We start from the raw sequence: 17732 nt of genomic DNA on the forward strand, positions 1-17732 counted from the left end.
ACATACAGTTTCATTCGGAATCTGACAGTTTCCAAGACTCTGAGTTCCACATACATAGTCTCATGCACTCTCACAGGGCCATGCTGAGGGTGTGGCTAGTGTGGCTAAGACAGAGCCAACTTAACCCTTGTGACCAGAGTTCCTTCACCCAGTATGAGGGGTTTGGGGGGGGGGGGGACACTAAAAACATGGAGTGGATGACATTGGGAAGGAGGAGTCAGTACACTGTGGTTTCATATTTCCCGAACACAGGCTCAGGGACACCAAAAGACCATCCTGGACACACACACGCCCGCGCGCGCGCACGCACACGCATGCACACACACACACACACACAGAGTCAAAAACATTCCAAGAAAACATTTATTCGAATAAAAACATTTACTAAATACCGTCTTCTGTCACACTAGCTTACATACACCCATATAGATGCACATAGTCCTGTATGCATGCACACACTCATACTAGGGGGCACAAAGACATAAATATATATAGACACATTCATAAAGACACCACCTCTCCTGATTCTATCTAACCCTTCTTCGCGTGTTTTGAACGCCCCCGTGTGCTCCCTTTAGGTACTGCAACCTATGCTACCCTTTGAGTTTTGACCTTTAGTGTTGAGAGGCCAGTAGGGAAATTGATAACTTAGTTCCTAGAAAGGAGAAAGGAACTGGAAAAGAGTACCTAAGAGTGTCCCCCAGATACCTAGTTCTTTAAAGGAAATTAGGGATCCAAGATTGGGTCGCAGATGAGTAGCCAGACCAAAAGAAGGAGTCTTTTTAAGGAGGAGAAAGGAGCCAGGTTTAACTCCCTCACTCCCCTTCAGTAATGCCACAGAATGGAACTGTACCTTCAAATCTTGGCAGCCTAAGACTGAAGGGGGAGGGTGATGCAGGGAAAATCCCTCCTTTTCCATTTCTCAAAAACATAGCACCAAGAAACCTAGAACGGAGAAACCAGAAACTTGGTGTAACACCAACTAGGAGAGAAAAGGGAGGACTGGACAAAAAAAGTCAAATTGTATGCTCCTTTCTCCCCTCTCCACCCTAAAAACTAAAATTTACTTAGAGAGGTTTGTCATTTCACATCCAAATGAAAGCAAAATACTATGAGAGCCCTGAAAACCCAGAGGACCAGTTTTGCTGCTAGCTAAGTATTTAATTTTGAGAAAGTCACTCATTTTTCTCTCTGAGGCTTCTAAAATACCATCTAGGTCTGACATTCTATGTCTGTATGATACCAAATGGAAATTAACACAAAGATTGAGGAGTTGGTTTATCTTATTGTAATACATTTAGAGGAAGGGAAAGGAATACATAAGCTGGGTAGGAAAGTTAAAGGGAGACTTGTCTTGTGGGCTAAACAAATCAGCAAAACCTGCTGGGAACTGAGTAGTCATAGGCAAAACTTCAAAGATAAATAAGGTTTGCATCCTTCTTCCATGTCCCAACAGCCTCTCCCTATATTGCTCCCTCCAAACAAAAGCCTGGCTAACTCTTACACAGTTCACTTATCTTAAATGAACCTATTTCTTCCTGGGCAAAATGAAATAATTTGTACTTTCTTCTTGCCAGAGTTGTTATGAGGAAAGAACTTGATTGACCACAATACCCTTGCTGCTTCTCAAACAAAACTCTCCATCTCCCCACTTCAGGTATTTTCACTGGCTGTCCAGTCTGCTGGAATACTCTCCCACCTCATCGCTGCTTCCCAGCTTCCCAGCTAAAATACCACCTTCTACAGAAAGCCTTTCCCCAATCCCCCTTAATTCTAGTGCCTTCCTCTGTTGATTAGTTCCTATTTATCCTGTATATAGCTTGTTTGTACATAATTGTTTGCATGTTATCTCCCTCTTTAGATTATGAGTTCCATGAGAGCGAGGACTATCATTTGACATTTTTTGTATCCCCAGTGGTTAGTACCAGTACCTGGCACATTTTTAAAAAATTTTATTGACTGACTGATTACTCTTTTTCCCAGGTGTTAAGTCAATTGCCTCTTAAGTCAACTCCCCATCAGCAGCATCTTTAAGACAACTCCTCCCTAAGCGAGGTTTGTGTTTTAATAGGAAGCCCCTAAAGAGAAAAAATCCTTCAAAGGAATTAATCTCTAAGAGGACATTTTTTTGGGGAATATGATGTCTTGAACATTTATATCCTAAAACTAGCCAGGGTGGGTCCACAACTTACTTCCAAGACACAAGTACTTCCTAATTAGTGAGGAAAGCCATACATAAATCTGCTGTGCCCCATTCCTTAGAGTACTTCTCAGTTTCATCCAGTTATGATTGAATTTGGAATATCCTGACTGAGGAACCTCTTTCTTGTACCACTGCCCTGTTAACAGGGCATCAAACCCTTTCCTCTGCTTTGAGGAATGAAGGAATGTAGAGAAGTGAGAAGACACTGTCCAATTATCTAAGGCTAGAGGAAGATATGTATGGGGAAGAAGTTAGAAGAAAGGGAATCTTGAGAGAAGAGGAGATGGAGGGAACTGTGTGGAATTGAACACAGAGGAATGGAGTGAAATTGTAATGGCCTTTAGGATTGGGAGGGTTCACATTATAAATGCAACTCATTTACAGGATATATACATACATACATACATACATACATACATACAACACATAAAGAGCTTAGTGCATGTTAGAGTCATACCAGAAGAGCTACTGAAAGTATATTATGTATCTGTATTTATGTAAATGAATGCTCATAAAAGCTGGCACTAAGATGATTAAGAGAAAGGGCCCCAAAAAGATGAAGGAGAATTATTTGGATCCATAGAAATTCTTCTTAGTGCTCTGGTATCAGTGACCTGTCTAGATTTGAGGAGAAACAATAGGGAGGGAAAGGATTGAGGGAATAGACAAAACAGAGAGAGAGAGAGACAGAAGATAGGTGAAGACAGAGAAAATAGGAGAGGACACAGAGGATCAGAGAACTTGATAGAAAGAAAGGACTTAGAAGGAAGTACAGAGAGGTGGGTGGAAATAGTCTTAAAAGAGAGACCAGGCAAAGGATATAAACAGGCAGTTTTCTGATGAAGAAATCAAAGCTATCTATTCCCATATGAAAAAATGCTCTAAATCACTATTGATTAGAGAGATGCAAATCAAAACAACTCTGAGGTACCACCTGACACCTATCAGATTGGCTAAAATGACAAAAAAGGAAAATAATAAATGTTGGAGAAGCTGTGGGAAAATTGGAACACTAATGCAGTGTTGGTGGAGCTGTGAACTGATCCAACCATTCTGGAGAGCAATCTGGAATTATGCCCAAAGGGCGATAAAGCTGTGCATACCCTTTGACCCAGAAATACCACTTTTGGGTCTTTTTCCCAAAGAGATCATAAAAAAGGGAAAAGGACCCACATGTACAAAAATATAGCTGCTCTTTTTGTGGTGGCAAGGAATTGGACATTAAGGGGTTGCCCATCAGTTGGGGAATGGCTGAACAAGTTGTGGTATATGAATGTAATGGAATTCTATTGTGCTCTAAGAAACAACAAGCAGGAAGAGTTCAGAGAAACCTGGAAGGACTTGTATGAACTGATGATGAGTGAGATGAGCAGAACCAGGAGAACATTATACACAGTATCATCAACATTATGTGTTGAAAAACTGTAATAGACTAGATTCTTCTCACCAGTCCAACGGTACAAGAAAAATTCCAAAGGACTCATGATGGAAAAGGCTCTCCAAATCTAGGGAAAAAAAGGAACTGTGGAATATGGATGCTGATTGGACCATACTATTTCTTTTGTTTTTGATGTGGTGTTTTTCTTTTTTGAGGTTTTTCCTTTTTGCTCTGATTCTTCTCTTATAACATGACTAATGCAGAAATATGTTTAATGTTATTTTATATATATAACCTATATCAGATTACCTGCTGTCTAGGGGGAGGGAGGGAGGGGAGAGAGGGAGAAAATTTTGAAATTGGAAATCTTATATAAACAAATGTTGAAAACTATCTCTGCATGTAACTGGAAAATAACAAAATACTTTTATTTTAAAAAGAGAGACCAGGGCCAGTTCTTTGAGGCTAGGGGAGGGAAAGGGAGAAGAGATATAGAGTAATGGCAGAGGTGGAGGGAAAAGAGAAGAGCACAGAGGAAACAGAGGAGACAAGAGAAAGAAAAAAGGAGCTAGGGAAAAGAAAGGAGAGGGAAGGGAAAGGGGAGAACAGAAGGCAAAGTAGAGACAGAAGGAAAAGTATGGAAGCAAGGGGGGGGTGCATCCCTGAAGGTGGAAGATGAAAAACAACTTAGGTTTTGAGAGGGGGGTTGGGGAAGAATTTCTAAAGTGCTTCTTTTCCTCCCTAGGAAAGCTGGGTATGTCTCCCTAACTTTCCCTGGGTATTCCCAATTCCTTCCCCTTTCCCTCAGATGTTGACTGCTAGCACATGTTTTCTAGTATAACCCTTACCATCTCCAACCCCGATCTAGTTTAGGAGAAATTGGTCAACTGTAGCCATGGTGAGGGTGACAGGAACAGATGGCACATGATGTTGAAGAAGCAAGTCAAGGGACCTGTAAGTGCCTCAGTACCTGAACATCATCCTCACAGAAGGCATCATTGTTAAAGTAGCACCACATGCTTGTCTCCATGGGCTAGCCACTACTATACTCCCGTGGAAGCTAGAAGGCTTTTGCTAGGTTGGCAAGGTTTTCAGCCCCCAAAGTTAACCCTGCCCAGGAGTATATTTACCACTCCTGACATTGGTAGCAAAGCTTCAGACACAACTTCGGATAGCAACAGATAGGTGCCGGAGGTCTAAAGTTCCAACAGCCATGCCAACAGAGCTGAAGCATTGAATTGAACCAAGAGGATTCTCTGTAATAGGGGAAAAGCTGAGGAAAAGAAGAGGGAGAAATAAGGGAGGAGAAAGTTGCTCCACCCATTATTGTTATCATCTCTGGGCTAGTCTCTTCCTTTATGAAGTAAGAGAGTTGGACTAGATAATGTTTGGGAATGTTTTCTGCTCTACTACAATTCCATTATTCCTATAAGGAAAAACCTTAGGGAAGGGGAGGATTGCCTAAAGGATTTGCAAAGTTGGCCACCTGGGCCCTGGAGAGAAGGAAGAATAAGTGACAAGTGTGGGAGTCCCGTGGAACTGATGGTCAGGATATCTGACCTGAGTCCCAAAGAGCAGAGAGAGCATTTTTTGGGGGGAGAAGCAATTGGGGTTAAGTGACTCACCCAGGGTCACACAGCTAATAAATGTCAAGTATCTCAGGCCAGATTTGAACTCAGGTCCTCCTGACTCCAGGGCCAGTGCTCTATCCACTGTGCCACCTAGCTGCCCGTAGAGAGAGCATATTAATTGAGGGTTGAATCAAGGTGGGAAAATCAAGTGGCTGGATGGATTCAGAGCACAATGTCTTTCTTGAGGCACTTAATACCCTTTACACAAAATGTTTATTGAATTGTATGACTGGACCCCTAAAAGAGATGGGCCACCAAGAAGAAAGGGGATTGGCTGGAAGCAAGGGAAGAATGACTAAGGAGCTGAGATCCAAGAAATATAGAATGGGGCAGCTAGGTGGCACAGTGGATAAAGCACCAGACCTGGATTCAGGAGTATCTGAGTTCAAATCCAACCTCAGACAATTGACACTTACTACTAGCTGTGTGACCCTGGGCAAGTCACTTAACCCTCGTTGTCCTGCGAAGAAGAAGAAGAAGGAGGAGGAGGAGGAGGAGGAGGAGGAAAGAAAGAAAGAAATATAGAGTGCTGGAGCAGGGCCTCTCTTTGGGATCACCTCACCTGCCCTTTCTTCAGCTCCTGAGGGCCTGTTTCATCATATCATTGAGCAATGCCACCTAGGCAGACAGCCCAGCACATGCTGCCCCTACACCACGGCAGTCTCCCCTGTATGAATTTCATGAACCAAGTCCAGAGTGATCTGGAGGGAGTGTAGCAAGAGGAGAGATAAGAAATTGATTAAGTCCCTCTCTTTTCCCTCACCCTGACCTTTAAGGAATCATCCAGCACCCCTACTGACCTCAAGCCTTCAATGATCTCTTTTGGGGAGAAAGGTTCAAGAGAAAAGTCCCCTGGATCCCCTCATAGGGATGCCCTGGTTCCAGGCATCCTCATCCTCCTTGGTGGTGTTAAAGCTAAAATTCTAGCTAAACCATCTAAAATATCTAATGAGTGGTCACCAATAAATTATAAGCTTTAGCAAGAGTTAGACTTTTAAGCATTTATTAAGGAGAATAAGAATTTGGTAAAGAGAGAGAGAAAGGCCTAGATTCCTATCTATTAAAGGGAGAGCGCATTTCTAGCTCCCTTCTCCACCAGCATCCTCAGGAAAAGAGAGCGAGTCAGAGCGCCCGGCTCCCCCTTCCTCCTCCCACCAGCAAACATCATTTCCTGATGCCAAAGAAAAGATGCATGGTCTTGCCCTCAAAGACCTTCCTTTCATGCTTTTCTGTAGTAAGTCTCCAGTAGGTGGAATCATTCCAATCATTACAGTGGGGCATCCCTCTGGATTCCTTGTAGAACTTGACCTCTCTCACACACACACACAAACACACACACTTTCAATGACCACCCCCTCTTGTGTTCTCCCAGTTACTCAGTCTGTCCTGTGTCTTTATCCCTTCCTATCTTCCATACCTCAGGACTTGCCCTCACCCTTCTTTCACAGCCCAGATTGTCAAGGACTGGTTTCCAGTGTTCCCTACCCAATATTCTGCCAGCACTTGTTTGATTAGATAGCAAAATTACATCTCCAATTGGTCCTGCCCTTAGCCCTCACCACAGTCTTGGTTTGGACCCCACCTCCATGCCCTTTGATCTTTTCTTTCTACTCCATCATCTAGCATTTTCCAAGTCTAATTCCAATTTACTGCTCTCAGGGCATGTCCTCTACCAGGTAAGTTTCATCTAGGAGCTCTCTCTCTCTTTCTCCCTTTCTCCACCCTCTTCATTAACCTAAAATCTTTTTAATGCAATCATTCCACAGTTCACATCATTATTTGTTCCTTTTGGCTCCAGCTTCAGTTTCTTGACCCTGTCCTACAGATTCCTATTGGCCTCATTCTCCAATGCCCCACCTTGGTATCATTCACCACCCCTAGATCCACTAGATCCCACCCTCATGAGCTCACCCTACTGCTGTTCTCCTTTGCCCTGGCTTAGGCAGTTACCACACCTCTGTTGCACTCAGAAACTAGCAACTGGGAAGGTGATGGAGGCTGTTGTAGATATCCCTAAGTGATAGTAACTTTTAATGGGTGGGGACTCTTGCTAGGTGGCCACCACAAAGTCCAAAGGCTCTGCTCCTGTCTCGGGCTTGGACCCTGACCCAAAGTAAGTCTCCACCTCAGCTACTCCTCCCCTGGGCACTGCTCCACTTCTGGCCCTGCCTCTTATTCCATCTCTGGCACTTGCCCTTCAGAGCAACCTTCACCTCCCTGAGGTTCTAAATTCATGGAGAGGTAAGGCAAAGAACACTGTGGCACTGAGGCCCTAAATCCTTTCTTAAAGCCTCCCTCTCTCTCCCCACATCTACTTCCTCTCTACCCTATAAGACAGCATGGAGGGCAGCTAGGTGGCACAGTGGATAGAGCACCGGCCCTGGAGTCAGGAGTACCTGAGTTCAAATCCGGCCTCAGACACTTGACACTTACTAGCTGTGTGACCCTGGGCAAGTCACTTAACCCCAATTGCCTCACTTAAAAAAAAATTAAAAAAAAAAAGACACCATGAAAAGGAAGACTCCTCCACTTTCCATTTAGAGCTTTTTGACAACCTCTACCCTGCCCCTGTCTCAGTCACATTTACTCTTCTAGGGTCTCGATTACTTATTTCCTAACTAATGCCTAATTTTGGACTAACACTAAGACTTTAGTAATCCCATTTTCCAAACCATTCCCCCAACACTAACTTCATTCATTCCATCATCATCACCATCACCACCACCAGACACTCCAAGATCAGCCCAAGAAGCAACTCTGGAGAATAGATTGCCTTCTCTGGCCTCTGTGGTGGGGCACCACCTTGCCTTAGGGCAATGGCAGCCACAGCCGTTTTGGTAGAAAAAGCCTCTGATTTGGTCCTAGGTAACCCTCTAATCGTGCAATGCCTTCATGAAGTAGAGGCTCTCTTGCTCCATCACAGGACACAAGCCTTTTCAGATCAAAGGCTGGCTAAGTATGAAGTAACCCTGTTAGGCAATGAGAATATCACTCTAAAACACTGCACAGTCCTTAACCCAGCAACACTACTCCCTAATTTACCACTCTCGGGGGAGCCATTGCATGACTGAACTTCTTTAGTTGATATGGCTGAGAAACCCTGGGATGATCTTTTGGATACACCTTTAGAAAACCCTGATATTGTCCTCTATACAGATGGTTCTTCATTTATGAAAGAGGGGACCCGTTTCACTAGAGCTGCTGTAGTTTCTGATTATGACACTGTCTGGGCAGCTTCTCTGCCTTCCCATTTTAGTGCACAAGCTGCTGAACTTGTGGCTCTCACACAAGCCTGTACTATAGCCAAAAGGAAGAGTGCCACCATTTCTACTGACTCAAAATATTGTTTTGGAATATGCCACTCGGTGGGCATGCTTTGGCTACAAAGAGGTTTGTGGGGGTTTTTTTTAACATCCTTGGGCAAGGCTATTGCCAATGGGGGCCTTATCAAGGACCTCCTAGATGCCCTGAAACTGCCCTCTGCCCTAGCCATTGTACATTGCCCTGCCCACACAGGGAATAGTGATCCTGTTTCAAAGGGGAATGCACGAGCTGATTCTGCAGCCAAGCTCGCTGCATTAGAAGCTCCTGAACATGTATTTAACCTCTCACCTTCTGAGGATATTCTTCCCAACCTAACCTATGATGATTCTGAAGTAGAAAGGTGGAAAAAGAGATTTAAGGCGAAACAGATCAATGGCATCTGGATGTCTCCGGAAGGCAAGCCACTTCTTCCCCGGAAATTCTATCACCAGGTATGTCTCTCTATTCACAGAAAAGGTCATTTTGGTACACAAGGCACTGTGGAATCTATTAAGAGAACCTGTATAGCACCAGGTGTGACTAACACAGCATCTCGAATCTGCTTGGTCTTCTGCCTTTGCGGTGGTGACACGTGTTCGCTCTGTTTCAGGCAGCTGTTTTCCTTGGTGGTGTGAGCAACTGTAGATTGTCCAGGTGTTGGTGAGTTAATTACAGAAAACCCTAAATTCCTTTGAACTAGCTTAATTGGAAACGGTCTGAGGACTGAATAGGTTAAGTTTAGAGTTAAGAGTATTTATCTGTATTTCTATTTTCCTATTTCCTTATCTTTGATTTTTATTAGTTTCACCTTTGTTGTTTAATTAATTCCCAATTAATAAAATCTGATCCTTTTGTGAATTAAATCTTAAAGGCTCCTTTCTTATTGGCCTGGGAGAAATATCTAAAAGGGCAGTTCAGAGGGGAGGGGGAACCTAAAAGGTCCCTCATATTTCCAGGACCCCAATATTCTGATGAGTCACCCAAATAATGCTCCATATATCAAATTTTGGCCCTCACAGTGGGAAATAGATCCCAGAGGCAAACAAGCCATAGGTTTCTCAGATCCACTCTCTAGTCTACAGGCAACCTCAACAATTGTCCAATTAACCAAAATAATGACTAGTAGTTCAGTGGTGATTCTAGCTATTTTATGCAAAGCTTAAAAAGCACTAGACATTGCAGGCTTACAGATGAGAAGACATAACTCATCTGACTCACTGGCAATAATTCTCTTCTAACAGCACAGGAAGATTTAAGACGGCATGTTCCTTCTATCTTCCAGAGTACATTTTCTGCTGGAGTGGGAAGGAAGGCCCCAGGATCACCAATAATGTAAAGCTTCCTCTACTTTCTGATGCTCTCAGACTCTTCTGCCTTCCCATTTCTAGAAATTTTTTCATTCAGATTCCAAGTCCCATAAGCCAGGTCAAGCAGTGTACTGTCATTGTCTGAAGCCAATGGTGTCCACAACAGGAAAGACTTCAGGGCCTAATGGACTATCCCCACACTCTCTTCCATGCTCTATCTCCACAAAATCACAAGCCACTTTCTCTTCCTCCTCAGAATTATATCTTTCATGAGGCCAAGACTGAGGTCAAAGAGTCAGTCCTGTGCCCCAGAGTTTGAGTATGGAAAGAGAATGAGCTTCCTTTCCTGTCTCCTAAGAACACTGCTACCTTTTAGTCTTTATGAATATGAATATGATATGATTTGAATGGAAAATAAATAAGGTAGCTGAGGATTCTGATAGGTCTGAAGTTTCCCTGATCATGCCTCCCTGACATACACCTAGAATATTGATGCCCTTGATACCAAGAACATCTCAGAATTATTAAAGGAGCAAAGATGAGAGGGAACATAGAAACTGATGCCCAGAGAAAGAAGTAGTACCACAGAGAAAAAGGAGGGAGAGCCAAGAGTGAAGAAAGTAGAGTCCCTTTCAATTACTTGAATAAATTTCTTTTTCTAGATATCTTTGTATTTCAAAGTTCAGAAATACTTCAGAGTTCTCTATTCTATTAAAGATCAATTTCCCCCCAGTCTAGCATTATACTCAACTTTGCAAGATGTTATTCTTAGTTATAAACCTATCTCTTTTACCTTTTAGAAGACTGTATCCCAAGACCTCCTCTCAATTTTGTAGAAGCTGCCCTGCCCTATGTGACCTGACTGTATTTCTTTGCTATCTGAACTATTTCTTTAAAGATACTTTCAGTATATTTTCTTTGAAATGAGAGCTCTGGTATTTAGCTATGATTATTTTTGCTCAACCCTCTGGTTCTAATCAACCTAAATAGTTCTGTTATGATTTCTTGAAAAACAACAACCTATGCTTTTTTTTAAAGTTGGGGTTTTCACAGTCTAGTGATTCTTAAATTATCTCTCCTAGATCTATTTTCAAGTTTAGTCATTTTTTATATGTAGTGAAGACTATCACAACATGTAGCATAGTGGTATCATCTTTGTGGTTCAAAGGGAAGCAAAATAGATATCTTTAGCCTTTACTCCCCCCACCCCCTTCTCCAAGGGAAACTTTATTTCCTTCCAGGAGGGGAATCAAGAGGTTGGGACCAGAGGATTGGCCACTCTATTCTCAGAGAGAGGGTGTACCAGACTAGAGTTATATCTATCTGCTCCTTTAAATAGTGGCAAAGTGAATAGAGTGCCAGGCCTGGAATCAGGAAGACACATATTTTTTAGTATGAATGTGGCCTCAGACATATGGCCTCATACATTAGCTTTGTGACTCTGGGCAAGTCACTATTTGCCTCCGTTTCCTCATCTGTAAAATGAGCTGGAGAAGAAAATGGCAAAACTACTCTAATATCTTTGCCAAGAAATTCTCAAATGAGATCATAAAGAAGAGGACACAGCTGAAAAACAACTGAATAAAAAAAGTTTCCATAAATATTTTCAGGCTCAAGCTAAATTTTTTACTACTATTACTTATTGGGAGAAGCAAGTCCCTAACATTTCTATCCAAGGCTTGACTCCCTTCCCACCAAATACCAGTTTCACATGAACATACATAGTAGGTAGCAAAAACACCCATTTATCTAAGTTGATAGCAAATCAGAAATTTTTAAAAGCATACACAAATACATACACAATATAGAATGAAGGAGTTTTCCCATTAGGAGTGATATAACACATTTCAAACAAGAGAGTCCTAGATCTCATCCTACAGGGAAATTCCCCAAAGTCCCTAGTATAGCAAGCTGGGGTTAGGGATGTGATGGGGACCCAGACTCTTTTCCTTCAGTGACCTAAAGGAAGTGGGGTTGGCATCTTTCATCTTCTCTTTCTCAAAGATGGAAGACAGAAGTGAATTGAGAACCCAAAGAGACTGCACTGAGTGAAAAGACTAAAGAGATGAAAGCTCTCTTCTCTCTCACTCCCTCCAACTCCACTGTCCCCTCTCACAGAGGTGGGGCATTGAACTCCACCAGTGAGAAGAGAGTCCCATATTAATGTACTTTGGGACTTAGGTTACAGATATCTTACATTTTCCTCCATTAATTTCTTTTTCATTTTTTTCTAATATTACTTTCTGTCTCACAAAGTCATTGATTTCTGTTTTGGTCTATTCTAATTTTCAGGGAATCCATTACTTGAGTAAGGTTTACCACCTTCTACTCTATTCTCCTAACAACTCTTTTCTCTAGAGCTTATATTTCATTTTGTACCTCATGTTTTATTTCTTTAAGTATTCATATGATCCTTGTGGAAAATCTTTTTTTTTCTTTGAGTCTCTGAATTCAGTTGGTTTTTTTGCAGGGTAATGAGGGTTAAGTGACTTGCCCAGGGTGACACAGCTAGTAAGTGTTAAGTGTCTGAGACTGGATTTGAACTCAGGTCCTCCTGAATCCAGGGCCAGTGCTCTATCCACTGCGCCACCTAGCTGCCCCCTGTTTGTTTATTTTTAACATCTTTAGATTTGCAATAATTTTTTATATTGGTTGGTGTTTTGTTTTGTTTTAATTTACTCATCTCTCTAGAGATCATCTCAATTACTGAAAAGGCACTTTGTTATAAGGCTAGGCTCCATACCTGCTGAACACTTAGATGCAGTGGTCAGCCTCACTTGGCACCTTCCTGCACTGATTTCTATCTCCTGGGGCTAGGCCCCCCTGTATCCTTGAGGTTTAGAGTACTGGATATTCAAGGTCTTCTCTGCCACCTCAGAACAAAGTGTTAGGGACCCAAGAGCCCCTGAACCTGGACTGTATTCCTAGCACTTAGCACAATGCCTAGCACTTAATAAGTGCTTAATGTTTGTTGAAAATTCACTAATCCAGACACTACCTTCCCTCAAAGAGATCTTTCCCTCTTGTCCTGGATCACTTCATCTGAGTGTCTCATTTCCTCCTCTTATAAGCCAACTAGTGCCACATTTATCTGTGTGCCTCAAGTAGATTGTAAACCTCTTGGGAGCAAAGGCAAGGACTATTCCATTTTTAAATCTTTCTATCCCCAGGACCCAATTCAATGCTTTACACATTTTCCCTTCCTGCTGTCCCTTGCTTCAAGTCCCAACTTAAATCCCACCTTCTTCAAGAAGCCTTTATTAAACTCTAATTCTAGTATCTTCCTCTTGTTAATTATTTACCATTTATCCTATGTATGGGCAGCTAGGTAGTTCAGTGAATAGAACATCAGGCCAGAGTCAGGAAGACTCATCTTCCTTAATTTAAATCTGGTCTCAGACACTTACTAGCTGTGTGATCCTGGGCAAGTCACTTAACCCTGTTTGCCTCAGTTTTCTCATCTGTAAAATGAGCTGGTGAAGGAAATGGTAAATTACTCCAGGATCTCTGCCAAGAAAATCCCAAATGGTGTCACAAAGAATCAGACACAACTGAAACAGCTTGAACAATAAAATCCTGTATATGGTTTATTTCATGGTTGTTTGTATGTTGTCTCCTCCATTAGATTGTGAGCTCCTTGAGGGCAGGCACTATCTTTTGCCTTTCTTTGTATCCCCAGCACTTAACATAGTAGTGGGTGTTTAATAAATGTTTACTGACTGATTGACTGAAAGTCAATGGAAGATTACCTGCACAATATAAAAAAGTAAGATTATCAGACCATATGTTCTTAAACAACAATTGAGTATAATTAAACAAGCTATAAAGAAACTCAGAGTGGGAGAAGGGTGTATGAGAAAGAACGCTACCTGGGAGGATTTACAGGTGAATTATATCAAACATTTAAAGATCAATTAATACTGATATTACATATTATTCTCAAAAATCAAGAAAGAAAACACTCTACTAAATATCTTTCATAAGACAAATAGTCAATGTTGGAAGTCCTGCAGAAAGTTAGGTATACAATGTTGGTAGAAATCTAATAAGTCTAATTATTAAAATTGTAATTATGCTAAAAAAAATTTTAACTAAAATGTCCATACCCTTTGTCAGATTTCCTATACCAAGAAAATGCCTCAGGAAGAACAAAGATAGAAAATTCTCATTTACATCAAAATACTTCTGAATATATCCTTCTATCAGCATGTCTTTCAAAGACATGAAACAAAGACTGAAACATTTATGGGCTGGTTTTACTCAACTGTTTTTCTTTTCTTTTTTTCAATCTTTGATACAAGGAAGGACATACATAAAGGTAATACAAAAATTTAATAGGGGTCTGGCACATTTTTTGCTCAATTGATGCAACCTCTTCAGGTTGAGAACGCTGGAGAGATAGATGGCTTCCAAGAGAGAGAATTATGATGATGTCTATAAGAAAGATTTTGAAGAGTGTCCATGTGGTAAGGGGACAGACTTTTGTCCTTCTTCTCCTCTGACATCTTATGACCCCTTGGCCTTTTCATTCATTCTTTTTCAATCTAGGTTCCAGAAGTGAAGTCTCCAACTTTGACAGTTTCAAAGGCCTGGGGGAAAAAATCATGGGAACTCAGGAGTTGAAATCCAGGATGAGTTTAAAGCCAGCAAGACATTGTGAAAATAGATATCTTGATTTGTTTGAGTCCACCACTTATCCAGGTAATCAGAATAACTTATGAAGACTAGTTGCATTGGCTAACACACCAACAATCCTTTGCAGGAACCAACATCAACCTAGCTGGAAAATTAGTAACTCTGAAGCCAATTAAGCTCATACCAGCATTGAAGCAGATCCTGAACTATTTGGTGATGGGGGTTTATGGACCTTCAAGAGACATCCCCATCTTACCTGTGTAATGATTGGAATGACGCCACCTACTGGAGACTTACTACAGGAAAGCTCCACCATGAGGAGAATGCTCCAGAGGGCAAGGCCATGCAGCTTTTCCTTGGCGTCAGGAAGTAACATTTGCCCATGGGTACTGTCCACCAAGGCTACCAGCCAATCAACTTGAGGAGCCTCCCATTTTCTGGAGGTCTGTCTCTTTTGGGTTCCTGACTTGATGGTGGTGGTGGCGGCAGAGGACTTCACAGGAAATTTGAGGAAAGATAGGAATGCCAGGCTGTTGGAATTCTGTTCTCAATCTTTCTCTTTCTCTCTTTCAATAAACCCTTAAAAACCTAAACTCATTTTATCAGTGATTTTAGTCAGTTTCCCCCAAAACTGGGGGAACAGATTAGAACCCACATTTAGAATCTTAAATTACACACCTGACAGCAAATTGTAAGACTATAAACATAACCTGTTTATGGTCTTATTGTCTCTAGCTCTTCCTCTACTCTAGTTATGGACTCTCAGAATTATCCTGGTTTTTGAGAGGTTTCCTTATCAAGATGACATAGGGCTTAGGATAAATCAGAAGAAGCAATACATCTTCCTGTGAGAAGCAAAATGAAAGATGACCAGATAACAGGACAGATGTATTGAGGAATTAAGGGACTTATTAAAGTTTAAATTGGCCAGCTAGATATCAGGACAGACATACTTAAGAAGTAAGGGGAAATAAAATTCTATAGCAGGACAGTCAACTACCTGACCAGAGCTAGGTGTCAGAGATAACCCCAAAGGTCAGGACCATCATTTTGAAAAAAATCCCTCTTGACTCAGGAATATGACAAGCATCCACTCTTTCCCCACCCCACCCCAAAAGGGAACTTTCCAGTTTTCAAGTGGATACCCCATCTCTCCTCTATAAAAGCTTTTGCCTTCTCTCTGTTAGAGGAGGAGGATTTTTCTAAGCCCTTCTCCCCAAGGGGTAAAGTCTGACTTCCCACTGGGTCACTTTCCCTAGAACCAAATAAAAGGCCATTTTAATTCTAATTGGACTGTGTACAAGAATGTGATTCTTTATTGAAGAATACCTAAGAACCACCACCTTTCCCAAAGACAAAGACATCTCCTAATCAAGCCTTGAACTGTGAACTGTTTATCACCAAGAATGCCTTCTGATTTGTGTATCAAAGGCCACTTCCTGGACCCCTGGAATTCCTCACTCCCCCTCCCCTTGAGAATGGAGCCCACTGACTAAGCCCATCTTTCCCTCCAAAATTCCTTAATTGTCTTTGTTTAAAATGTATATAAACAGGGGCAGCTAGGTGGCGCAGTGGATAGAGCACCGGCCCTGGATTCAGGACACCCTGAGTTCAAATCCAGCCTCAGACACTTAACACTTACCAGCTGTGTGACCCTGGGCAAGTCACTTAACCCCAATTGCCTCACTAAAAAAAAAAAAAATGTATATAAACCCACACAATTTACTACCTGGTGTCCTATTCAGCATAGACTGGATAGTACTCATGCAGCATGTTAAATTTTTCTTTTCTTCCCTGCTTAATAAAAATCTTTCTTTAATTTTACAGGTATTGTCTTTCTCTACTTTCCTTCCCTTTTAGGAAGAAGGGGATTTAAATCTCAAGAGCTGGCCTTTGACCAGAAATTAGGAAAACTATCAGCATAATTGACCATATCAATAACAAAACCAAAAGAAATCATATGATTATCTCAATAGATGCAGAAAAGGCCTTCGACAAAATACAGCACCCATTCCTATGAAAAACACCAGAGAACATAGGAATAAAAGGGCTTGCCTTAAAATAATAAGTACTATTTATCTAAAACCATCTGCAAGCATTATCTGTGATGGATAAGCTAAAAGCCTTCCCAATACAATCAGGGGGGAAGCAAGTGTGTTATTTAAAATCAAAATGTAGGTTCTAATCTGTCCCCTCAGTTTTGGGAGAAAACTGACTAAAATCACTGATAAACGAGTTTAGGTTTTTTAAGGGTTTATTGAAGGATAGTAAAAGAAAGAGGAAGATTGAGAACAGATTTCCTATAACCTGGCAATCCTAGCCTTCCTAAACCTCCCACTTCTGAAATTCTCTGCCACCACGCTGATGTCTCACACCAAAAGAGGAAGAAGACTCTCCCCAGCATCTGCTTCCTGCTTCATGTTCCCCTCCCAGAAATGGGAGGTTCTTCAAGCTGATTGGCTAGTGTCATTCAAATTCATTGGTTCACTGGACCAAAGGTGGTCTCGATGTAAAGTTCAAAGTTTTTAGCTTTTGAGAACAATTACTTTCTTAAGTATCAGCCAGATGTGCTTACAATCTAGTATGTCAATCAGCAGTCAGTCGCTCTTCCCCAATTCAATCAGTTTAGATCAATCTCCAGGTGAACCCCTGAGTTCCATTATCTTGACACACAAGGATGCCCATTATCACTTCTATCATTTAATATTGTACTAGAAATGTTAGCTATAACAATAAAAGGAAAAAATTAAAGAAATTAGAATAGGTAATGAGGAAACAAAGCTATTACTCTTTGCAAATGATATGATGTTATATTTAGAAAATCCTAGAGAATCAACTAAAAAGCTAATTAAAATTAATAACTTTAGCAAAGTTGCAGGATATAAAATAAATCCACACAAATCATCAGCATTTCTATATATTACCAACAAAGTCCAGCAACAACAGCTAGAAAAATATATTTCATTTAAAACAACTGTGGCCAATATAAAATACTTGGGAGTCTACCTGCAAACCTAGGAACTATATGACCAGAAATACTAAACACTTTTCACACAAATAAACTCAGATCTAAACAATTGGAAAAATATTAATTGCTCACCAGTAGACTGAGCCAATATAATAAAAATGACAATCCTACCTAAGTTGATTTAATTATTTAGTGCTATATCAATCAAGCTATCAAAAAATATTTTATAGATCTAAAAAAAAATAATAACAAAATTCATCTGGAAAAACAAAAGCTCAAGGATATCAAGGGAATCAATGAAAAAAAT

This window comes from Dromiciops gliroides, chromosome 4, assembly GCF_019393635.1.
Source record: "Dromiciops gliroides isolate mDroGli1 chromosome 4, mDroGli1.pri, whole genome shotgun sequence".
In the NCBI taxonomy this organism is placed as follows: domain Eukaryota; kingdom Metazoa; phylum Chordata; class Mammalia; order Microbiotheria; family Microbiotheriidae; genus Dromiciops; species Dromiciops gliroides.